This window comes from Nomascus leucogenys, chromosome 3 (genome assembly GCF_006542625.1).
Source record: "Nomascus leucogenys isolate Asia chromosome 3, Asia_NLE_v1, whole genome shotgun sequence".
Taxonomy (NCBI): Eukaryota; Metazoa; Chordata; class Mammalia; order Primates; family Hylobatidae; genus Nomascus; species Nomascus leucogenys.
This window is the reverse complement of record NC_044383.1, coordinates 151,323,895-151,350,173: the sequence shown is the minus strand read 5'-3', so window position 1 is coordinate 151,350,173 and position 26,279 is coordinate 151,323,895. Positions and strand designations below refer to the sequence as shown.

At 41.6% G+C, this 26,279-nt stretch overlaps 1 protein-coding gene across 6 annotated transcripts in view; it reads left to right on the top strand.

The window, feature by feature from the left end:
- The window catches only part of PDE10A (phosphodiesterase 10A), a 662,241-nt gene that overhangs the window by 349,548 nt on the left and 286,414 nt on the right, over window positions 1-26,279 (top strand). The gene's annotated exons all lie outside the window — the stretch shown is intronic.

Sequence of the window (26,279 nt, the reverse complement as noted above, 5' to 3'; positions counted from 1 at the left end):
TAAAAGTAGATATACTCTAAAGTACCCACTTGTTTGCTTGGATAGCATAATTCCAAATCCACTGTGATGGTTGTGCATGTGTGCACGCACACACACACCCACACACACTCACACCCCACTTGACTTGCACCATGAAGACAAACCCCATCTCTGACATTTTGCCTGTGCCAAGACTAAGCTGGTGCTGGTATTCAGTCTTACAAAATGAACAATAATAACCACTACCCCCACCAATGAAATAACAAATAATATTCCTTTGGGAGGTGTTAACCTTTTCTGATGCCTTTTATCAATCCAATCTCTATGTTAGGCACGTACCTTTTAATGCTATTTTATTTTGGGATCATACTTGCCTGATCATCTCTAAATTAGAGTGATTCCAAACATTTTTCCACGGAGAATACTGCGCCTACCTAAAGGAAGCCCTTGGGCTGCCTCTCAGTCATAGCAAAGTGACTGCTACTAGGAGTGTGAGTTGCCCACTCACACTAAAGGAATATCCCCTCTACCTCCCGTCTTAATTATTGATCAAGGCAAATGGATGTGTATTTCATTGGCAACCTGGAGGAGTAGTAGTCCAACCACGTGCCAGGCAAAATAGAGCAATGATTGCTATAGAAATGCTTAAATGAAGACAGGCCAGGGACCCATGGAGCCACCTGGACCGTGCCACGTGGAACTAGCCAGTGTGAAGCATGGGTTCTGGGGACATGAGAATGATATTGTGTCTACAGAAAGTTTGTTAGGAAAGACTGATGCTTGGGGCACGTGCACATTTTCTTAGTACCAGGAGTACAGTTCTGTTTTTTCCAGAACAAGTGGTTACTTTCTTTCTGTGGGCACTGAGTTTTGTAAATTACCAGTTCGAATTTTCACCTTGATTGTCAGTAAGTTTACAGTCAAATTTATGGCTTCTCCCTAGCCTGTGTGGCACTTTTGTGGCGTGTGTTTTGTGTTATCTCCTTTCCTGCTTCTATTTTACTTCCCTACCTTTTGTTTGCTTTCTTCTTTTTCATTTCAGTTTAATGCATGCTATCTTTGTCTCGCTGTAGTTTACGTATATTTGAAAACTTTCTTAAATGTTCTCTGGAACAAGGCGAGGTAAATAATCTTCATCTATTTGGTATTGAATACAATCCTGAGTGTGTTATCCTTGTTTTACGTAAGGGGAACCAGCCACACAGCTAATAAAGTTGCAGGACTCAGGTTCAGCTTTCGGTGTCTCCTAGAAAGCCCAGGCTCACTCTCCCAGCTGTGCCCTGTTCTCTCAAGAAACCAACAGATACACTCCTCAACAACCCATTACGCTCCACACGCACACACGCGCGATCTTCAGTGGGCACCGCTGCAGACACATGCATTCCACAAACCCTGCAGATCCTCTGATCAGAGACATTGGTTCTCAAAGTGCATGGCCTGAAATTATACTAAAAACGCGAATTCCTGGACCCTGCCCCAGACGCACTGAAACAGAAGCTGTGAGGGAGGCCCTGCAGTCTGTCAGTCATCGCGAGGTGATTCTGTTGCACTCTTGACTTTCGGAACCACTCAGGAGATTACACACTTTGGAAAAAGAATTGTTTTTCTGATAGGACTTTCTTAAATAGCAGACCCCGTGAGTCTGTTTACATTTGAATTTAATTTATAAGGATTCAGGTTATATATATCACTTCAAAAATATCTATTATGGAAAAATAGGAATTTTTTAAAAATAAAAGTATTCTCAAGACCAGCCTGGCCAACATGGTGAAACCTCATCTCTATAAAAATACAAAAAAAAAATTAGCCCAGTGTGGTGGTGCACACCTGTAGTCGCAGCTGCTCGGGAGGCTGAGGCATGAGAGTCACTTGAACCTGGGAGGTAGAGGTTGCAGTGAGCTGAGATCGTGCCACTGCACTCCAGCCTGTGTGACCAGAGTGAGACTCTGTCTCAAAAACATAATAAAATGAAATAAAAATGCATTATAGACTATTCCTGTTCTCTAATACTCCTCTAGACAACCTTTCCCTGTTTCCTTTGAAGACATACATGCTGGGTTTTGAAATGTTTGCTATTTGATTTCATTTTTCCCCTCAATTATTCCATCATCTTTCTCTCTTCCAAGGGGTTTTTTCAGTTTTTTTCTAGTCTGTAATTTCTGTAGCTATAAAGAAAAGTTAATGTATAGGATGTCTTTACTAGAGATCACTTAGAGTGGCCGCTTCTGAGCCACATTTCAGGGACATAAACTGAACGGGTGTGCCAGCCTGTGCCCCTTTATTATTGATTCTTGAATCTCTCCTTGATGGCTTAAGCCTCTCATTGAAGATTTAAAAATATAAAGTCTGCATAGTGTCTTGGTTTTGATGTAGAGAAGTGAGTCTACATCTTACAGATGTCTAAACCAAAGGCATTTGCTCTATTCTGCAGAGTTACAATCAGACCAAGATCAAAAGCTGTTACTTTTTTTTCTTTTCTTTTTTTCTTTTTTTGACACAGTGACTTTTCTTTCTTCTCAGAAGTATGGTATGCTATTTCCAGAAGTTGTGAAGGAGTCTCTTCCAGCATATTGAGTTGCTGAAAAATACATAGGTGATGGTGTTGTTTTAATCATGCCCCCTCCATTGGGAGGGACGCCTTGTGAATTTCAGCTAGAACTGGCATCCCATCTTGGCAAATCTGCGTAATTCTTGGGTATACAGCTCTAACAGGCAAAATGATCTCCCACAGATGTCAGTAGGAAATGTCCTGTAACTGATGTTGCCTGAGAAGTTCATGTGCCCGAAGGAACACTCGTTCCCATACTTGTGATGAAAGGTATTAGATTCGACCAGTCTGTTGTGATCTGGTTCCTCCATGGCCGCTTCACCCTTCATGGTTGTATCATTTGGGCAGAAATTCGCTGACCAAGATTTACCAATTTGTGGATCAAAGTCGTAATCTCTTTTTGTTGTTAGATTATTTTGAACTGCAGGGATTGCGATAAGTCCTGTTCTCCCAGCTGCTTGTTGCCTGGTAAGATTCAGAACATAGCTCTGCTTTTTCAGGCATCTCATGCTCAAAACAGTGCATTTCGCAATGATTCCCTGAAGTTTAAGATGTTGGTAGAGATTACAGCCTAAAGAAACTTCTCAGTGGAGAGAGAAGGTCTCACTGTTCGTCCTCAGGGGTTTTCTCTGTGGCTATTATTTGACATTCGCTGTCACAGTCTCATACCTGAGCTTTCTTAACAGCTTGAAGCTCAAACTAGAATTTAATTTCCTATGATTCAAGACCAAGACGGCTTCTGTGGTTTCCTCCTGGTAAAGGGTGGTGTTCATTCCCTGTTTCCTGTAATCTCAGACTCAATATCTTTTTTTTTTTTTTTTGAGATGAACTCTCGCTCTATCACTCAGGCTGGAGTACAGTGGCGCAATCCTGGCTCACTGCAACCTCTGCCTCCCGGGTTCAAGTGATTCTCCTGCCTCAGCCTCCCAAGTAGCTGAAATTACAGGCATGTGCCACCATGCTGGGCTAATTTTTTGTATTTAGTAGAGACAGAGTTTCACCATGTTGGTCAGGCCGGTCTCAAACTCCTGACCTCAGGTGATCCACCCACCTTGGCCTCCCAAAGTGCTGGGATTACAGGCATGAGCCACCATGCCTGGCCTAGACTCAGTATCTTTAAAAAAAATATTTTTCAGTTATGTCACTGCACTATCTTTGGGTGGTTGTTTATTTTCCATTTTTGTGTGTCTAAGAGTATTTCTGTTAAACTTACGTTTTGTATGAGATAGAATATCTGATGGGCATCTGTAGCATACTGCACAGGTTTGGCAACCTTGTTTCTCTACCATTTACTCTTGGTAATTACTGAGAGTTCTGATTTATTTGTATAATGATGTTATTTATCCATTTATTCTGCAATGACAAATTTAACCATGTAATAGAAATGTTGAAACTCTTTAATTGAGACATACAAATAATGACAAACTAATTTTACTGAATCTGTAGTAATGTAGATAACTTAGCATTTCATTTTTGGAGGAAATCACTGATTACAATTTACTTTTGTCCAAATTGTCTCACTTAGAAAATGCTAAGGGAATGGATATCTTGATACTCCCATCTCTACTCTCAGGATAGATGCTGAGGATGATGTGAATGTTTATTTGAACCTAGCAACTTTAGTTACTTTTCTTTAAAAATGGTTTATTTTATATGCATCTAACAATTATGTATAACAATTGTCGTATACATACATGTGTACATATAGCAATTCTCACTGAGATAGGTTAAAATTAATATTATGTCATTTGCAATTGTTATCAGTCCTGTTCTTTAAAGATTATGGATTGAATCCTAGACCAAAGTGATAATCTTAATAACATATGAAATTGAATAAGATTAACCTATTTCTTCAATATTATTATGAACAGAGAGCAATGTAAAATGCCATATGGTTAAGTTGAAATTAGACTTTTCTTCATTTTATGAAAAGAAAATAGTTAGCTGGCTTTATACACAACTGCACAGGAAAACAATAATTCTAGTTGTTTTTGGCACCTGACATTTAGTTTATTGTTAAAATAAAATTCACTACACTGGGCTGATTTGCAGGAAAGCCAGGCAGAGCTTTGGCCTTAGAGAAGCGAGCATTCCGTCCAGCCGATTCTGGAGGAGCTGCCCCTTTTGTTCAGTCTCTCTAATATTTCCTTTATTCTCCATGTTTCCTACTCAGAAGGCTCTGAGTAAGTCAAAAAGTCTTAGACCTTTGATCTTTTTCCAGGATGCCATCATCATGTTTTTTTGTGAGGTTACTTCACTTTTCCCCCATTTATATCTAAACAACAGAATGCCAAATATATGTATCTCCAAGAATTTACAGTACAAATATTTTTCTTTTCCAAATATGCCGTCTCCTACCAGCATAAGCCACGGTGGTCAGAATAAAGGTACTAAGTAAACAATGCTGAGTAAGTCTGAGACGAGCCTTGTCTCTACCCCAGAGACAAGTTTGCGTGAGTCCATCAAGTCTCTCTACTTTTAAATGGTATGGGATTTCTAAAATCTGTTTTTGACATAATTGCAGTTTTTAAATACATTCAGATCAGTGTTGAAATAACCATGCTTGAATTCTCTGCTTTTATATTGAAGTTATGAAGCTTTCAGGGAATTTGAAGTGTGGGTAATAAGTGTTTCTATATACAGTTTTTTTGTTTAAGTTGAGACAGGGTCTCACTGTGTCACCCAGGCTGGAGTGCAGTGGTGCAGTCTTGGCTCACTTTAGTCTCCACTTCCCTGGCTCAAGTGGTTGTCCAGCCTGAGCCTCCTGAGTAGCTGGGATTAGAGGTGCAAGCTACCACGCCTGGCGAATTTGTGTATTTTTATAGAGACAGGGTTTCATCATGTTGCACAGGCTGGTCTTAAACTCCTGAGCTCAGTGCAGTTCACCCGTCTCGGCCTCCCAAAGTGCTGGGATTACAGGCGAGAGCCACTGTGCCTGGCCCCCGTATGATTTTTTCTAATTGTGGATGAGATTTTTCTGTTGACAATGGTTTTTAATTGAAACCACAAAAAACTAGTACAGTAAAAATAATTTAATATGATATCAATTTATTCTTGTTTTTAATTGAAAGCAATTGCTACTCCTCAGCTGATTAAAATTCTCTACTGTTCTTTAATTAAAAAAACAAAAATTCATAACTCAAACTAGGCTAATTGAAAGTAGTTTTTAAGGCTGCGTGTGGTGGCTTATGCCTGTAATCCCAGCACTGTGGGAGGCTGAGGCAGGCAGATCACCTGAGCCCACGAGTTCAAGACCAGCCTGGCTGAGTATGGTGAAAACTTGTCTCTACAAAAAATACAAAAATTAGCCAGGTGTGGTGGCGTGCACTTGTAATCCTAGCTACTCGGGAGGCTGGGGTGGGAAGATGGCTTGAGCCTGGCAGGTGGAGGTTTCAATGAGCCGAGATGGCACCATTGCACTCCTGCACTCCAGCCTGGGTGACAAAGTGAGACTGTGTTTAAAAAAAAAAAAAGGTTTTTAATATTCCTTCATTCTCTACTTGGACAGTTTATAAATTAAGTTATATCTAACAAAACAAAAGAGTTTACATTTGAAAATGTCATTCAAATGGCTTCTTTTCTGGCTGTATAAATGCAGTATGATGATACTAAAAAGCTGCAGGTTAGGCGAAAAAGTGTTTTCTGTAGAACCTTAGCTGTATGCTGTTAAAGTCATACCTTGGATTGGTACACTATTTTCTGGAATTCGAATTCTCTCCCACCGGGGTATCTAAGAAGAACAAATAATGCGTAATGAGTGTTACTTGATTTGGTCCTATCCCTCTGAGCTCGCTGCTGCTGAACTTCATATAGGGATTTTCTCCTCACACACGGCACAGCTAAACTTTTCCTACACTTAGGAACTCTTCAAAAGTTTTTCTTCGACTCTTAGTCATCATATCCTCCCACACCATCTACCCACTCGCACATCAAAAATCCTGAAATAGTGTGAAGTCATTTATCTCTGTATTAAAAAAAATAACCCATAAAAATCATGATATTAAGGATTCTGACAACTGTGACAAAAGTCTTAGCTTTTAAATGCATGGATCTGTTGCCCTCTGATAATTAAAGGGTCTTTTCAATATCTAAATAAAAAAACCCCAGCATTTTGAATATTCAGGCATTATAATTCATTTTTTATATGAAAAATGCTATCGCAAAATCTCAATTATCTATAAATCTGGAGGTTTAGATTAGCGTATAGTGAATTTCACTTGAAGCACTACACTTTAAAAATTAGCCATTTTGGGTTGAAATCTTTAAAATTTTGTTTAAGAATTATGTGTACCTCTCCGACTTCCCAATCAGAACAAGTTAATATCAGGTATTCTTTTTCTGATGGAAATAACAGGGCCATGTGCAGTGGCTCAAGCCTGTAATCCCAGCACTTTGAGAAGTTGAGGCAAGAGAATCACTTGAGGCAAGCCTGGATATCGAGACCCTATCTCTACAAAAATATTAAAAAATAAAAATATTTGCCAGGTGTGGCGGCATGTGCCTACAGTCCCAGCTACTTAGGAGGCTCAGGCTGGAGGGTATCTTGAGACCAGGAGTTTGGGACTACAGTGAGCTATGTGATCGTGTCACTGCACTCTAGCCTGGGCAGCAGAGCAAGGCTCTACCTCTGAAAAAAAGAAAAAAAAAGAAAAGAACTATCACATTAGTGCATGCTCGCTCTATTTTAGGGACTGTGCTAAGCCTTTTGCCCGGATTATTTTATTTAAGCCTCAGTATATCCTTGTGAGGTGGTAATAACTATTATCTCCATTGAATATTTAAGAAAATACATGTCAGAGAAATTAAGTAGATTGGCCTGAGTGCACACCGAATTTCAAAACCCAGGCAAGCCGATCCTGGAGTGCTACTGTGCATTCTTCTGTTAATTTCTGATGGTTTTAGTTTATGATATCTCTTCTCATCATTTAAGATTGTTATAATTCACAGGCATTTTTGTTTCTCATACTGATGTACCCTGGCATTGGTTTATAGTCCAGGTAAGCCCCAAGGCATCACAGTTATGTGTAAAGTAAGAATAAATTGCTTTCAAATGCAAGACAGAGGCAACTTTGCCAGTAAGTGGCTTCAGCTTTATGGGTTGGACTTGGTGATAGGTAATGAGGCTTCTCAGATTTCATTCAGATGAATTCTGGTTTCAGAGTCTTTGCTCTGATAGGTACAGTTGCCTGTTGCAGAGTTTTGGAAACAGTGGGTGTGCTGGAAAATAAAGATATTTAGTGATACGCCATTTAACACCTTAAAGTATGGACAGGTCTCTGGCTAGAAAATGAAAATGAAAATCCCTGCCGTTTGTAAACTGGGTGTTTTGTGTGGTGTTTGATTACTCTGCTCTGCCAGCAGCTGGAGATGACACTCCCACTTTCCAGGCTGTTTGTCCCTCTTCCCCCAAGTCACGGCAGCTTGGGCGCAGCAGGGCGTCCACAGAGCTTGGTCTCTGTGTCCCGCTGCATCTGATAGTGTGGAATTACATCTTCTGTGGTTTCTGTGATAGCCCTAGGCAGCTTTTGGATATTTAGGCCCATCTGGCATCATCTTTGTTTAGTTCCCATTTGCTTTCTAAGAATTAATCATATGGCATGGTGATTGTTGAACAGTATACTTGAAGGAAAATTATGTATTAACAGAAACAAAATAAAAACAAAATATATCATTAATAGAATATGCATTTAAAATATATCCGGCATTGGTTTTCTGATGGAAATAACAGGGCCACGTGTGGTGGCTTATGCCTGTGTGCCACATACAGATTATGTTACATTGTGAGACCTTCAACAAATAGTTAATATTTTGTATAAAAACAATAAAGCATCCCTATAACTTGAATTTTAAATAAAGTCGCAAATAAAACTTCTTTGTGCACTTAAGGCAACTGGATAGTTTTCGAACCAATGGGAAGTGACCTGGACTTCCAATACTCCCTGTCAGAAAGGACAGATTTAGAGATGTGGAAGAGGTCAGTGAATATCATTTTCTCCTGCCTCTGAACTGTGGCTTTTCCAGGGGCAAGTCTGGGTCACCATCTGAAGTGTTGCTTCTCTTCTAAAATTATAGACGTCTAAACTAAGCCTGTGTCATAAATCCACAGGTCCAGACGGACCCAGAAGGGCTACTGAGCCCGTCCCTGATGCTCCAGATAGGACCCTCTGGAATGACCCTTTGTGTTTGTTAACTGTCCCTGTCCACCCCACCCCCAGCTCCTTCAACGTCCCCCTGCCGCCCCACCTCGCTTTCCCCTTCTCACCACTGTGGGTAGGAATGAAAGTGAGCCACACCAGGGAGGGACATCACAAAGTGCCTTTTACCTTCTCTCTTAATCCTGAATGGTAAGAAAGTCTTCTTTCCTAACACATTAATAGTTTCAGCCATGGTATTATAGGTAAGCTATGAAAGATTGGAGAAGTGTTTTCTGTCGACAAGAAATAATTATCCCTTTCAAAAAATTGTATATTCCAAACATCATCTCTCTTTGTTAGGTTATTGAAAGTCTCTTATTTAAATAGTTATTTCCTTTTACTTATTAACTCAGAAAATTTTCTACATGGTTATATTTGGGAAGATTTATTTAAAAGTGTTCTTTTAGAGTTAGCATCAATAATCTGCAATGTTTCTACAATGGAGGTGTTAATGTTGAAACATAAGAGAATGAACATACTCAGTGAATGGAAATCTTAACATCTAATCCAAAAAAGAAAACATCTGGAATAAACACCTTCATGAAAACTTTCATTTTCAACTTTTGTGTGGTTTCCTGAGCGTGATTCCCTAATCTAAGAGACTTTCTTATGCGAGGGAGAGAACTAAGAATTTCCTCTTGGCAGCATGTGATGAAGCTGGCTGCTCCCTCCTTCCTGGGTAACTGTGTCTTTGATCCCCAGGACCCTTCTTGAGTTGGTTTTTGTCCTTTGCTGCCCCACTTCATCCTCTCAATCTCTAAATGTTGGGAGGCTGCAAGGCTCAGGACTCCAACCTCTCTCTTTACCCACTTAGTCCCACAGCTTTGTCTATAAACTGATAGCTCACAAGTTGATCTGCAAACTTTACTTTCCCCCTGAACTCAAGGAATCATATATTAAATTGTGTATTCATTGTTTCCATGGAAAGTTAGTGTGTGAGTCCGTTTTCACGCTGTTGATAAAGACATACCTGAGACTGGGTAATTTATAAAGAAAAAGAGGTTTACTGGTCTCACAGTTCCACGTAGCTGCAGAGGCCTCACAATCATGGCAGAAGGTGAAAGGCACTTCTTACATGGCAGCAAGAGAGAATTTGTGCAGGGAGACTTCCCCTTATAAAACCATAAGATCTCGTGAGACTTACTATCATGAGAACAGCACAGGAAAGACCCACCATCATGATTCAATTACCTCTCACCAGGTCCCTCCCACGACAGGTGGGAATTGTGGAAGCTATAATTCAAGATGAGATTTGGGTGGGGACACAGCCAAACCATATCAGTCAGGTATCTCCGACTTGTTCAAAACCAAACCTTAAGTTTCTGCCCTCAATGTGTTTCTTCCCTTATTTCTGAAAATGACATCACTATTCTTCCATTTGCTCAGGTCCAAGTCTTTGAGGTCATTCTTGACTCCACTCTTAGTTTCACACCCCACCAGACGGCAAGTCTTGTGGACTCCAACTTCACCCACTTTTTGCCACCTGCACTGCTCTGCCCGCAGCCCATGCCTGGACCAGTGAGACAGCCTATCCTTGACCTCCCGGCCTTGGCCTTGCTCTTTGCTGGTCTCCTTCCACACAGCAGCAGGAGTGAGCCTTGCATAGGGTCAGTCAGCTATCTCACTTCTGTGGCCCTGCGGTCTTGTCACAGACTGAGTCAAACCCAGAGTCCTCCCCATTACCCTGAAAAAGGCTGGCTTCCTCTGCCACTCGGCCATCTCTCCGGCACTCTCTCACTGGGTCAAGTGCATTGTTCTCTGTGCACTTTGAGCTCACCCAGCACACTTCCCCTTGGTGCCTTTGTACTAACTGAACACTCTGCATAGCAAACTCTTCCTCCAGATACCTGAGGCTCAGGCCTTCCTGTGTTCAGGACTGCTGGAACGTCTCCCTACCAACGGGTCTCCGCAGACTAACTCATGTGAAGTGGCATCGCCTGCCTTTGTCACCTGCTCTGTACCTTTATTTTACTGACCTTTATTTTTCTTCCAAGCACTTACGATCATGCGATATTTATTATATTACTTTCTTGACTTCCTGTCTATAAACGTGTTGAAGGCAAGAACCTGGTTTGCTTTGTTCACTGTTGTGCTTCCAGGGCCTGCAGCAGTGTCTGGTACAGAGTCACTGCTTAGGAAAGTTTTTCCAATGGGTGAATGAAGAGTTTGCTGCATTCAGCGATTCATTTATACAAGATAAGGACTTAAAACTCCTAATGTGGGAATCAGCCTCAGTGACTTAGGGGCTGGAATTTTGAACTGGAATTAGTTTATGTTAGAATGTTAAGTTTTAGGAGGGCTTAGGAAAAAGGAAAAAAAAAAAACAGAGAAATGCTGCAAGAGACAATCAGAGCTGACCAATTACATTGAACGTTTTCTCTCTTGAAATTTAAAGTCTTAAATGCCTAACATTGCTAGCATGATTGACACTTGAATGTTCAAATCAACCTGGAAAATAAAGAGTGTACCGAGATAAAAGTGTTTTGAATCAGGGAATGACATGAAGCAATAAGTGTTTTAGGAAGACTGATATGCATGGTTTGGGTGGGGAGCGAGAGAGACCAGATGCCAGAGAGTGTGCCAGGGCCAGCCCAGGAGAGCCAGCCTGAGACCACGAGGCCTGGGCCAGAGGAGGGACACTTCTTGTGGGAACTGTTGTGAGAGGTGGATGGATATGACTCAAAGCCTGATCTGATATGGTGGCAAGGAAGAAGGGGACGTTAAGGAGGATCCAAGACTTTGAACCAGATTGAATGAGTGACAGAAGCAGAGTTTGATGAGGAGGCCTTGGCCTTGTGGAGAGAGTACTGCATTCACTTTCCCATTGTCAAGTTTGGGTTTGGAGAGGCAGCAGGCAATCCTCATGGAGACGTCTGGCCAGCAACCAGAGAAGCATGCGGCTGCTGAGGAGGAGGCCAGGCTAGAAACGAGGACTTTTGGCGTTTCTGGAACAGACAGGTATTTCAGAGGTGTTAAAGAATATAAATTAGAGAGAAAAACCTGGGGACGTATTCATGATTGGGGTCAGGAAGAGAGAGTGTTTCTAAAAGGACTGTATTGGTCAGGGGGTGAATGCCCACTCATGAGGGAGGAGGGGAGGGAAAGCCCACCATTGGATTCCACAACTGAAAGGCCACTGGTGACCCTAGCCAGTGTTAGCATTGAGGTCTGCAGAGTCCCAAGCTACAAGCCCTGCTTTCCTGAAGTAAGTTTAAAACATAGGAATAATTTTGTATTATGTTTTAAGTTTGTGTTTTAGATGTGCTTCCCTTGATAGCATTTTCAGAATGTTTAGGTTTCTCTGTTTTTTTTTTTTTCTCTCTCTCCCTTTGTCATGAATTCTTATGTCATAGGTTAAAAGGCTATATTAAGCTGTTCTTGCATTGCTATAAAGAAACACCTGAGGCTCGGTGTGGTGGCTCATGCCTGTAATCCCAGCACTTTGGGAGGCCATGGCAGGCGGATCACTTGCGGCCAGGGGCTCAAGACCAGCCTGGACGACATGGTGAAACCCTGTCTCTACTAAAAATTAGCTGCGCATGGTGGCAGGTGCCTGTAATCCCAGCCACTCGGGAGGCTGAGGCAGGAGAATCACTTGAACCCAGGAAGTAGAGGTTGCAGTGAGGCGAGATCATGCCACTGCAGCCTGGGTGACCCTGTCTCAAAAAATAAACAAACACCTGAGACTGGGTGATTTATAAATAAAAGAGGTTTAATTGGCTCATGGGTCTGCAGACTGTACAGGACGCATGATGCCGGCATCTGCTCAGCTCCTGAGTAGGCCTCAAGAAGTTTACACTCATGGCAGAAGGTGGAGCGGGAGCAGGTGCATCACCTGTAAGAGCAGGAGAAAGGGTGGGGGGAGGAGCCACACACTTGTAAATGACCAGATCTCACTAGAACTCACTATCATGAAGACAGCACAAAGTCATGAGGGATCTGCTCCCATGGTCCAAACACCTCCCACGGGGCCCCACCTCCAGCATTGGGGATTACAATTCAACATGAGATTTCCAAACTCTGTCAAAGGCAGAGCACAAGACAGGGTCCCTTGGCATCTAAATTGATTATAAAATAAGTTTCTTTCTTTACAGGGTTTCTTTCTAGCATGAACTTTTACATAGAACCTGTTTTCTGATGGCCCCACTTTGTGTGTGTGTGTGCCTGTCTACATACACAATCACCCACTATATAAGGATGTTTTGGTCAACAACAGACCCACATATATGATGGTGGTCACATAAGATTATGATACCATATTTTTACTGACCTTTCCTGTGTTTAGATATGTTTAGATACACATATCCTTACCATTGGGTTACAGTTGTCTCTACAGTATTCCGTACAGTACCATGCTGTACAGGTTTGTGGCCTGGAAGCAGTAGGCTATAGCATAAAGCCTAGGTGTGGAGTAGGCTGGACCATATAGGTTTGTGTAAGTCCACTCTGTGATGTTCACACAACAATGGAACCAACTAGCAACACGTTTCTCACGTTTCCATTAAGTGACACACACATGCACGCGCATGCACACACACACTCACAAACACATATACAGAGACAGAGAGAGAGAGGTTGCTTGATTGACTTCAAGGCACTGGCTCATGTGGTTGAGGAGGCCAGCAAGTCTGGAAACAGGCTGAGAGCTGTGCCGCAGCCGTGAGTGTGAATTTCTGCAGAGCAGCAGGCTGGAACCTCAGCCAGTGTTTCTGTGTTTCAGTCTCGAGGAGAATTTCTTCCTCTTGGGAAAATCTCAGTGTTTGCTCCAGAGGCCTGCAGCTGATTGGATGACACATTATGGAGGGTAATCTGCTTTACTCTGAGTGCACTGATTTAAATGTTAATCACATTTTAAAAATACCTTTACAGCACCATCTAGACTGGTGTTTGACCAAACAACTGGGCCTCATGGTCCAGCCTGGCTGTCTCATAGAGTTAACCAACACAGTGAGAAGGCAGTGGCTGTGATACCATGTGAGGGAGAAACTTTTGTTCCAAGGATTTGGTCCTTTATGTCATCCTGTGTTTCTTCTGCTTCTTTTTTTTTTTTTTTTTTTTTAAGATAAGAGTCTCGCCCTGTCACCCAGGGCTGGAGTTCAGTGGCACAATCTCGGCTCACTGCAACCTCTGCCTCCCAGGTTCAAGCAATTCTCGTGCCTCAGCCTCCTGAGTATCTGGGACTACAGGCGCCTGCCACCATGCCTGGCTAATTTTTGTATATATATATATATATTTTTTTTTTTGAGACGGAGTCTTACTGTGTGGCCGAGGCTGGAGTGCAGTGGCGCGATCTCGGCTCACTGCAAGCTCTGCCTCCCAGGTTCACGCCATTATCCTGGCTTAGCCTCCAGAGTAGCTGGGACTACAGGCATCCGCCACCACACCCGGCTAATTTTTTGTATTTTTAGAAGAGACGGGGATTCACTGTGTTAGCCAGGATGGTCTCGATCTCCTGACCTTGTGATCTGTCCACCTCAGCCTCCCAAAGTGCTGGGATTACAGGCGTGAGCCACCACGCCCGGCCAATTTTTGTATTGTTAGCAGAGATGGGGTTTCACCATATTGGCCAGGCTTATCTCGAACTCCTGACCTTGTGATCCACCTGCCTCAGTCTCCCAAAGTGCTGGGATTACAGGCGTGAGCCACTGTGCCTGGCCAATTCTGTGTTTCTTTACTGACAATTTCGATCATATGCAGCCTGTCAGAGATCCTATTTGGAAGGGGAAAGGGGCTTTTCAGTTCCAGAAAGAAAAGGTTTGACTTTCTAAATTTTATATCATAAGCGTTATAGGCAATGCTTTAAATAGTTTAAGAAGCTTAGTTTTTTTTTTTGAAAGCTTAAATTTGCTCCGTGAGGATTCATTGAACGTAATTCCATTTTTTTAGTTCTATAAATGTTTTGAATGTATCTTTAACATATACTGAACTTAATGTATCATTTTACAGTGTAATTTTCATCAGTAACAGATGAAATTTGATTAGGGTCATTTAAATTTTTTATCTCAACTGCTCAGAACAATACATGTAGAATTAGAACTGGAGTAAAGACTAATAGTGTGAGCAGCTATCCCTTTCTCTGCCCTTTTTCTTTTTCTTTTTTGAGACGGAGTCTCGCTCTGTTGCCAGGCTGGAGTGCGGTGGCAGGATCTCGGCTCACTGCAACCTCTGCCTCCCAGGTTCAAGCGATTCCCTCGTCTCAGCCTCCTGAGTAGCTGGGACTACAGGTGCGCGCTATCATGGCCAGCTAACTTTTGTATTTTTACTAGAGATGGGGTTTCACCATGTTGGTCAGGATGGTCTTGATCTCTTGACCTCGTGATCCACCTGCCTCGACCTCCCAAAGGGTTGGGATTACAGGCGTGAGCCACCGCACCCGGACTTCTCTACCCTCTTTGTCGGGAGAGACAGACACAAGTCTGCCGTTTTAATCTGCTCTAGAACCAAAGGTAGAGTCCAGAAGAGTTCTGGGCTCTTCCATGATCCTCGCCACCATGTGAAGTAGCGGCCTGCCTTCCTCATCCTCTGCCTTCGGCCACCCCACAGTGTACCCCATCCATTCCCTTATTGACCCTTTTCTCTCTTCCCTTATCCTTCAGTGGCTCTGCACAATGCTTCACCATTTCCTCGGCTGTTTCTAAAGAAGGGAACAGCTAGGTTTTCCACCGTGACCTGACTGCAGACCCCCTGGTATGCTTTGTAGTCTTCCCGAGAGCAAGGCTGGTGGGAAATTGCTCAGCTTTGACATGTCTTAAGATATTTTACTCAGATACTTATGAGAAGCATCTCTTCGGCCATTTCTACCCCCCATCATCACCTTCTCATGCGCAGTGCACACACTGCCTGGACAGGGTGGGGGTGGGAGAGAGACTCAGAAGAAAACAAAAAATTGCTTTATTTGATGTTATCCTCCTGTGAGCATATAGAGTGGTTCTGGGTATTGCAAAATGTATCATGGCCCAGAAGTGGAGTGGCTTGTCAAGTTTTTCTTTATTAGCTAAAGGACAGGAATTGACAGGGAAATAATACAATTAATGGAGGAGAGTGAAGCATGTAAGTAGGGAAAGACGGAGATGTAGTCTCAGCTTCTTGAAACGCAGCCTTCCCTGTAGAAATCTGGATTACTGTAGGTTGAGATTTTAAGTTTACTACAGGGTCTCTAAGAGTCAGTTATTAGAAGTTAACATTGACTGGGCACTGTTAAATATCTCATCTCATCTAATGTTTATAGCTGCCCGATCATGTAGCCATTATAAAAGGCAGTGGGTGGAAGCAGCTTGTCCACGGTGCTCTATGTGAGTGAGGGCCCAGGGTTGTCTGATTCCTGAGATGACACACCGAATCACTACACTAGACTATGCTACACTAGACTATACTACACTAGACTACACTACACTAGACTACACTACACTAGACTATACTACACTAGACTATACTACACTAGACTACACTACACTAGACTACACTACACTAGACTACACTACACTAGACTATACGGACTACACTACACTACACTACACTAGACTATACTACACTAGACTACACTAGACTACATACTAGACTTCACTAGACTACACTATGCGACACTACACTAGACTACACTACACCACAGTAGACTACACTAGACTGCACTACACTAGACTACACTACATTACACTAGAGTACATTACACTACACTACACTAGACTACACTACATTACACTAGACTACATTACACTACACTACACTAGACTACACTACACTAGACTACACTAGACTACAATAGATTACACTACACTGGATTACACTAGACTATACTACACTAGACTACACTAGACTACAATAGATTACACTACACTGGATTACACTAGACTACACTAGACTACACTAGACTATACTACACTACACTAGACTACAATAGACTACACTACACTACACTAGAATACACTGCACTGCACTAGACTACACTACACTAGACTACACGCTTCTCTCATATGAACGGGAGACCCGCCCGCAGCCAGCCCATGCTCCTAGGGCTCTTTTAGTACCTATGTAACATTCATTTAATGCGCTCTCTCAACACATTTCATCGCTCACATTTCATTGGTGAGTTCACAGTTTTAGCTGCGACTCTCTTGTGAACAAGGTTTCTGAGAAGAGGAGGGGATGCTGTACAAATCACCCCTTTCTGGACACAGGGAGGGGACAGGAGTGAGGACGAGAGACAGAGCTGACTTTGTTGCATGTCAGTACCAACTACCCCCTTGTTGGAGGCCTGAAACATTTTTTTTTCTGGGGGGCTCTGAACCCCCTCTTTGAGGCCCTGCATATGGTAAAGGGCTGTGTTAAGTCCTGCTCCTGGCTGGTGACCATTGTTTCCTTAATGTCTTGGTTTCTCCTGAAAGTGGGCAGGCCATGTCTGTGTGAACTGCAGCCTGGAGAACAGGAAGGCTGATGGAGATGGTGGACATGTGGCCACCTCTGGAAATTCCCAAATGCCTCTTTCATGATTGTTGAATGTGCCGGTTTGGGGTGTGATACAGCGTCAGGCTGTTAGTCTTTAGACCTAGGAATTGTTATAAGAGAGTGAATTTTCCCCATTTCTTTATTACCCTTGTAGCCTGAAGTTAAATTCTCATTACATTAACACAGAGTAAAAAAAAAGAAAAAAGAAAAAAATCCCATTACTACACAGTTATGTTGGATTGAGGGTTTCTTATGCATGAGCTTTTAGCAAGGTAGCAAATATACATTTAAACAACACACATAAAATGTATACATATGTTAAATACATATAGATATAGTTTAATGACTTATTTTTGCTGTCAGAGAAGCAATGTCACTAGATTCTTCTCTGCTTCTTTGATTGGACAATTTTTCTCACTTTTAGAGATGGAGTCTTGCTATGTTGCCCAGGCTGGTTTTGAACTCCTGGCCTTAAGCTGGGATTACAGGAGTGAGCCACTGTGCCCGACTTCTCTACCATTTAATTAATATGTATAATCTGCTCGGGGGAAAAGAAGCCTTAATTTTTGTGTGATCATTTCACTGTTGACATTTGACTTTACCACTGAGAGCTGTTGGAATAAATGTGTGTCCTCAAAGCTGAAGGTCAGTTGGGTTTACCCTGCCCTTATGATTGATGTTGTGTGTGATAACGTTTATATTTGCTCAGTCCCAGTGATTTAGTCACATCTGCGTGCTGGGACTGACCAACTGGGACTTTCCTAGTCTTGGCACCACAAGTTCCATGTCCTGGCAAACTCCTTAGTCCCGAGTGGGCAGACTGGGATCAGTGTTCACCCTAATAGCAGTCTTTCCAACAAGCACCTCCCCAACAAGGTCTCCATTACTCCCACCTCCCCCACTTTAACACTGACTGATAATTTAATATTCATGGCCGATCAGATGGAAAGGCTTGTTTTAATTGTTCGTATTGTCCAGCTACTTGAGAGGCTGAAGTGGGAGAATCGCTTGAACCTGGGAGGTGAGGTGGCCGTGAGCTGAGATCCCGCCACTGCACTCCAGCCTGGGTGACAGAGTGAGACTCCAACTCAATTTTTTATTTTTTTAAATTCATATTGAACTTAAGGGTGTGGCACTGCAGTAGATGCAACGCTTAAAGCCGTCCCTCTTCCTGATTTTTAGGCATTGCTTACTTGAGTATGTGGCCTTTGCAAGGGTCACTTGTCTAATGGGTCAGGTGACAGGAAGTAACTCTTCCTTTGCTAAGAATGAATGGACACTTGGGCTTTTTTGTAGTTACTGTTGTCCCAGAGCTTCTCCTGGCATTTCCATTTCAGGATGTTAAAGGTAACTACACGGGAGAAAGCACTGTGCATTTGAGGAAATGTAAGTCTTTTCTTTCATTATTGAGAATATCTCTAGTATTAAGATATATTTTCTAGAAGGTTTTCCCATAACTTTGATTCTGGACATCCAATAAAGAAATAGCATTGACTCATTTTTGCATGCATTCAAGAGAAGTTTGCCAGTGTAATTCAACAATATATATTTATTTTCAGTAAAATACACCAAGAAATTCTCTCCTCTCAAATTTTGGTGCAGAGTTTTAAATGTTTTGTGAAAACTGGTGGTGCACAGTGTCATGTGTGCCTTTCTCTTCGTTGAACAGAGATCAGCTCTAATTTTCATCTATTTGAGTAGGAAACTGTAGTGCATTTTGAGTTGTTGGGCTCAGGAAAAACTGATTATAATAAGTTGTCTATGAATATGATAATTCATTTGTGCTAGAAGAAGCTAGTCTTTGAAACTCAGCGGTGTGTAATAATTTCCTTGTAGGATATTAATTTTGCATCCAAGCCAAGGGCATTAACATGATATCGGCTTCTCCATATGCATTACCTGTATGTTGTTTAATCTGGCTAACACAAACTTTAGAAAAATCCACAAAAGATCACCCTTCCTTTAGGCTGTAGGCCTAAAAAAAAAAACGTTTTTCTAAAGGAGTGACAGCTACTTGAAGGAAAACGTGGAATTTTTTTTAAAAGTGTTTTCCTACTGCCTGCCAAGGAGCAGCTACTTCATGAAATGATGCAATGGCTGCTGAAGACTGCTCCCTGGGGACTTACACGGTTTCTTGGCTAAATATGGTTAGGGAAGTTTCCTCCCTTTCTCACACAGGGAGCTCTTATTTTCAGAATCGTTTTATCAGTTGGTTCCTGGTAGGATTCTGGGTATGAAAGGAGATACACCGGCAGCTACTGCTCACGTTTAATTCTGTGTCCTTGCACCCTGTGTCATGTGGATAGGGCCAAGTAGGAGACGGAAACACAACCGACTTGGAAAATGCCTTCTGTGAACTTGAAAAGGAAAACAGAGGAATTAGGTTGAAACAACTTACTAGGAAGTCAGTACTTGCAAACTGTAAATCGGGCATAAAACTGAAGGAAGAAAATTCAAATGTGTGGGTAAAAAATCAGGGTGTTAAAATGTTGAATGTGAATCAATAAAGATAGATTTAGCTTTATTTCCCTCCATTTTGGCCTTCAGGGTGTGGATTCATGCATTCCCCTGCAATGCTGCAAACCCAATGAGAACATGAGGTTAGATCATAGGAACCAGAAAATGAAAGTGACCACAGGCAGGGCTGACATGGTGCAGGCTCACAGTGGATGCTGTGTGACGGCTGAGAGAAGCAGCGGGAGTGTGAAAAGACATGCGAATTTCAGTAAAATAAACTGAATAGTAACAGTGAAATTAACTATCTAAACTGACCAAATAACTTATTATTATGAATAAATTATTACTTTATAGAAGGGACTTTTGAAATAAAACTTTCTTTAAATATTTCAATATGTCATTTTTAAAAGAACCTCAGACTCACAGATCGAATGATTTATCATTTAAAAAGTTTCTTCTTTTAAAAAACCCAATAAAGTGAAAATATGCCATTGCTTTCATCATCAACTGATCATCTTTGCCTTTTGCTTCTGTTTGTCACACGTAGAAAAATGCACTTATTTTCATCACTTTGGTATTAGAAATATTTTTCAGGGTTTGTTGAGAGTATCTGAATAAAATGCGTTTCTAGAAAACTGACATTTAAATTGATAGGATGTACATAATTGTTATGATTCAGTAAATTTATCAAATGTGATTTATCTAAAAATAATGAATGGAATTAAATTAGTTATTTTACATGTGTTTCTTTTCTTTTCTTTCTTTCTTTTTTTTTTTCTGAGATGGAGTCTTCCTCTGTCACCCAGGCTGGAGTGCAGTAGTGTGATCTTGGCTCATTGCAACCTCCGCCTCCTGGGTTCAAGCAATTCTCCTGCCTCAGCCTCCCGAGTAGCTAGAATTACAGCTGCCCGCCACTGTACCCGGCTAATTTTTGTATTTTTAGTAGAGACGGGGTTTTACCATGTTGGCCAGGCTGGTCTCAAACTCCTGACCTCGTGATCTGCCCACCTCGGCCTCACAGAGTGCTAGTATTACAGGCATGAGCCACCGTGCCTGGCCTATTTTACATGTATTTCTATAAATTCTGCCCAATGGGTTTAACACTTCACTTGGATTCTTATTACTTTTTTTTTTTTTTTTTTTTTTTTGTAGTAGTGAATGCCTCCTACAGTCAGCATTCCTTACTTCTATTTGATCAGGAGAGTCAGTGAGACTGTCTGAGGATTTTAAAATGTTTTCTCCATTTTGTGCCATTTAATCAGCCATTCTGATGTTTTCTGAGTGTCTACTATGTGCCAAGAACTCTGCTAGATGCTGGAAATACAACAGTGAACAAAATAAAGATAGTCCTGGTATCCTGAGAGGATACAATGAGAACACTTAATGTAGACTTGCTGTTTTGGGGAAAACCTTTGCTGAAATTAATCATATTAAAGTGAGGCTTAAATGACAAGTAAGAGTTAACCAGGCTGGGACGGAGATAGCATTGCAGTAGGGTAGATGTTCTAGAAGAGGAAGTGGCGTGTGAGGACAGACGTGAGAAGCACGCATGGCGTGTTCCTGGAGCTGGACATCAATACCTGCGTGCTTGGAGTTATCCTAGGAAGGTGAGTGGTTGGAGGTGAAGCTGAAGAGGTGACTTAGGGGTCAGATTTTTGGAGGTTTTATGAGCCATATTAACCGTTTTGACTTTATGCAAAAGTGATGAGGATTGACTAAAGTTTTTTAAGGATGAGAGTATGGGGAATAACATTGAATTTGCAGATTACAAGGATTACTTTGGCTGTTACAAATAGTGGTTTTGAGGAACAAAACTGAAGAAGGCAGAGAATAGTCAGTAGAGTGGTGGACTAAACCAGCAAAGTGTTTAGAAACTAGTGACTGACAAAAGAGGTGAAAGTAAGTGGAAATGTTTGCAAGATGTCTGAGCCGCATAATTAGCACAACTTGGTGCTTAATGGTTGCACATGGCAGAAGTGGGAGCAGGGCCAGCGTCCCAGGCTGGCCTCCAGTTTTGGGTGTGGGCAGGTGGGTGAATGATGCGTGACCGTCAGCGAGAAGGGGAATGGAGAAGGAAGGAAGGGCTGGTTTCGGGAGGGAGATGTTCAGTTTTGAGTCAATAGATTTTGAAGTATTTGTTGGACAGATAAGAGACAGCAAGTTGGTATTAGCAGTTAATGTTGGAGTCTGAAGCTGGAGAGGGAAATAAGGGCTGGAGTATAGTTGTTAATTAAAGTATTACTCTGTCTTTAACTTTTATATTGCTATTCAGAAGAGGAATTCAGTGCTACATATTGACAATCGCTTAGGTAATTTCACACTTAGTTTTGAGAAATAGTGTTTTATTATTATTATTTTTTGAGACAGGGTCTTGCTCTGTCACCCGGGGTGGAGTGCAGTGGTGCAATCTTGGCTCACTGCAGCCTCGACCTCTTGGGCTCAAGGAATCCCCCCACACCTTAGCTTCTGGAGTAGCTGGGACTATAGGTGCATACCACCATGCCTGGCTAATTTTTGTATTTTTGTAGAGACGGAGTTTTGCCATGTAGCCCAGGCTGGTCTTGAACTTCTGAGCTCAAGCCATCTGCCCACCTTGGCCTCCCAAAGTGCTGTGATTACAGGGTGAGCCATCACTCCTGGCCGAATAATAGTGTTTTATAACCTCTGAAATTCTATGGCTTCCTCCGTGCCCCCAAATAGGCAATTTCTTGATTATAATCAAGTATTTGGTCCATTGAATACTGGATTATGGAATGTGATACATTAAAAAAACCTGAACACATGCAAAATGTATAGAATTACTCTTTTAAAGGCAGCTTCTATTGGAAAACTAACATAACCTTTTGTTTTATCATATAATACAAGGGATAGAATCAAAATAAGGGATTTGTTTTCTAGTTTAAAGTATGCCTATGCAAAGGAAAATTGGTTAAAATAAAAAGTAAACTATCCTCTAAATAAAGAGAAATTATCCTTTTCTGTTCAAGGTTTTAAATATTTGATGTGTCAAATTTGAATGTATTTTCATCTATAAACGTTGTTTCTGACTGCAAATTTAATAAAGGACTCACTAGTAGTTCTTATTTATGAATCACGTTTTTGAATTTATGCCCTATTAGTTAAAACAGTAAGATTTTGGTTTTTGGTGTGTTGATAGTTATGTTTATAGTTATTCAAGAAAGATATGTGGTGAGGCGAGACTGTCTTGCTGGAAAAGAGATGTTTTGCGTTATTTTGGTATTGTTTCATGAAGTATACTTTAATTTGCTTTCATCTCAACATGAGACAAAAATATGGCTGGGCGCAGTGGCTCACCCTGGTAATCCCAGCACTTTGGGAGGCAAAACAAGTAGATCACCTGAGGTCAGGCTTTTGAGACCAGCCTGGCCAACATGGCGAAAACCTGTCTCTACTGGAAAATACAAAAATTAGCCAGGCATGGTGGCGGGCACCTGTAATCCCAGCTACTAGGGAGGCTGAGGCAGGAGAATCACTTGAACCTGAGGTTGTGGTGAGCCGTGATGGTACCACTGCACTCCAGCCTAGGTGACAGAGTGAGACTCCGTCTCAATAGAAAAAAAAAATCTGTGTTTATTTCTCACATCATTTTCTAATGTGAGTACTGTTTTAAAAGTGTATGGGATTAAGGAGCAGAGTGTTCCTGATGTTTGCTTATATTTTGTTGGGTTGGAGAAGGGAATGAAAGAAAAGATCCTGCCCTAGGGTTGCCATAGTTTGGAGTAATAGGAGAATAACAAATGTTTTCCATCAAAAACAGACTTTCTCTTATTCTCTGAGCAATATATATCTCATTTGTTCTAGATAACATTTATGAAAGGCAATTTAGCATGGATGGGCTTCTGGAGATACTTGTCGTTAATAATGATTGTTCACTATACAGTGATGTTTTTTAAACCGTAAGTGAAATTTAAGTTGTCTTTTGCATGTGGGTAACATATGTGTTTCAGCACAAGGGAGATGAGGATGTGTGAAGTGTGTAAAAGAAGCAGGGAAAGGTAGTGTCCAATACTGGCAACCAATGAAGTTGTTTGAGGTTATTACTGATGACAGTATACTTTTCAAATTGAATTTGGTAAATTGCTTCACTGGCTGAATAGGAGAGTTGATTCTGAATGAAGGAGATCAAACCTAAATAGTACATTATCTTCATTATACTTATGGTTGTATACAATAAACATAACTTTTCTAATCCAAACATTGTGGCAGACTTTCTTACAGAAAATTGTATTCGTGTATATGAAGGATTTTCCTGTGTGTTTTGAAGGAAATGAAAATGTGTCATGGCAGTGATACTGATAGGCTAGCAGGCAATTGATTGCTCAGCGGTTAAGTTGAGAGAGAGAGAATTCTCTGGATGGTAGTCATTATTCCTTATTCACACTCCATTCAGCTTTCCCCGCCCCTTCTGGGCACAGCCTCAGATCTCGTGCCATTTTGGAAGGCACACGGTGTGGCCCTGGTACATGGTTATATCCACTCATCGAGGTCTGGGATTCTACCACAGTAAGGCTCATCAGAGCCCTTCCTCAGGACTGGCAGGAGGACACCCGGAGAAGCAGTTCTCACATTTCATTGTGGTTGGTAAGCAGGGGAGGGTATGTTTTCAGTCCTGGACGGAAGTCAGCTTATCAATCAGGACAGGTGAGGTTCTAATTCAGTAACAAGTGCTATGAAATTCTCAATGGCTTAGTACAACGATCATGTATTTCCTTTTCATACACAGTTTGCCACAGGTCCAGGTGACTCCTTCATGGGTCAATAAATTACCTTTTGTTTTTTTGCTTGTTAGTATGAATTGGGCTTTTGTTTCTTGCAGTCAAAAGGATCTTTTGAAAAACAAACATATTGGAATTTTATTCAGTGGAAAGAAACACTATTTTGAGAGAGACTAGCAGAAGCAAGGGCTAGGAATAGCATTAGGATTTGCTTTAAAGCTTACGTAGGCCCACAACTCTCCCGATTGGAAGGCTTTTAAGGTAGATTAGTAGTGCTGCTTATTTTATAGAGAGCTGAGGTGAGGTAATTTGCAGAGAACTTAGGCTGTTTGCTAAAGGTCACATGGGAATTTAAAAACAGGGACTTAAACCAGAAAAAGATTTTCTGATTCTTTCTGCAGTGTGATCTTTCTATTGTTTTATGGTTTCTCATACATACAGGTGGAACTTATACAGAAAAGTTTTGAAGGCCACTTCTTCTTAAGGCATTTAAAGGAGAGGAGAGATGTCTGTGAGGTTGGCCACCACAGTGGGCTCATTGCCTACAAGCTGGGCATTGTGTTAAAAAGTTCCACAAGTTATCATTTATGGGAGCAAAAGCAATATTCGCTAGCCAGTTTTCCCAGTGCCATTTGTTAAATAGGGAATCCTTTCCCCATTTCTTTGTTTTTTTTTTTTTTTTTTTTTTTTTTGAGATGGAGTCTCGCTCTGTCACCCAGGCTGGAGTGCAGTGGCACAATCTCAACTCACTGCAAGCTCCACCTCCTGGGTTCACACCATTCTCCTGCCTCAGCCTCCCAAGTAGCTGGGACTACAGGCGCCTGCCACCACGCCCAGCTAGTTTTTTGTATTTTTAGTAGAGACGGGGTTTCACCATGGTCTCGATTTCCTGACCTTGTGATCCGCCCACCTCGGCCTCCCAAAGTGCTGGGATTACAGGCGTGAGCCACCGTGCCTGGCCGTTTTCCCATTTCTTGTTTTTGTCAGGTTTATCAGAGATCAGATAGTTGTAGATGTGTGGTATTATTTCTGAGGGCTCTGTTCTGTTCCATTGGCCTGTATCTCTGTTTTGGTACCAGTACCATGCTGTTTTGGTTACTGTAGCCTTGTAGTATAGTTTGAAGTCAGGTAGCATGATGCCTCCAGCTTTGTTCTTTTGGCTTAGGATTGACTTGGCGATGCGGGCTCTTTTTTGGTTCCATATGAACTTTAAAGTAGTTTTTTCCAATTCTGTGAAGAAAGTCATTGGTAGCTTGATGGGGATGGCATTGAATCTATAAATTACTTTGGACAGTATGGCCATTTTCACAATATTGATTCTTCCTACCCATGAGCATGGAATGTTCTTCCATTTGTTTGTATCCTCTTTTATTTCATTGAGCAGTGGTTTTTAGTTCTCCTTGAAGAGGTCCTTCACATCCCTTGTAAGTTGGATTCCTAGGTATTTTATTCTCTTTGAAGCAATTGTGAATGGGAGTTCACTCATGATTTGGTTCTCTGTTTGTCTGTTATTGGTGTATAAGAATGCTTGTGATTTTTGCACATTGATTTTGTATCCTGAGACTTTGCTGAAGTTGCTTGTCAGCTTGAGGAGATTTTGGGCTCAGACAGTGGGGTTTTCTAGATATACAATCATGTCATCTGCAGACAGGAACAATTTGACTTCCTCTTTTCCTAATTGAATACCCTTTATTTCCTTCTCCTGCCTGATTGCTCTGGCCAGAACTTCCAACACGATGTTGAATAGGAGTGGTGAGAGAGGGCATCCCTGTCTTGTGCCAGTTTTCAAAGGGAATGCTTCCAGTTTTTGCCCATTCAGTATGATATTGGCTGTGGTTTGTCATAAATAGCTCTTACTATTTTGAGAGACATCCCATCAATACCTAATTTTTTGAGAGTTTTTAGCATGAAGGGCTGTTGAAT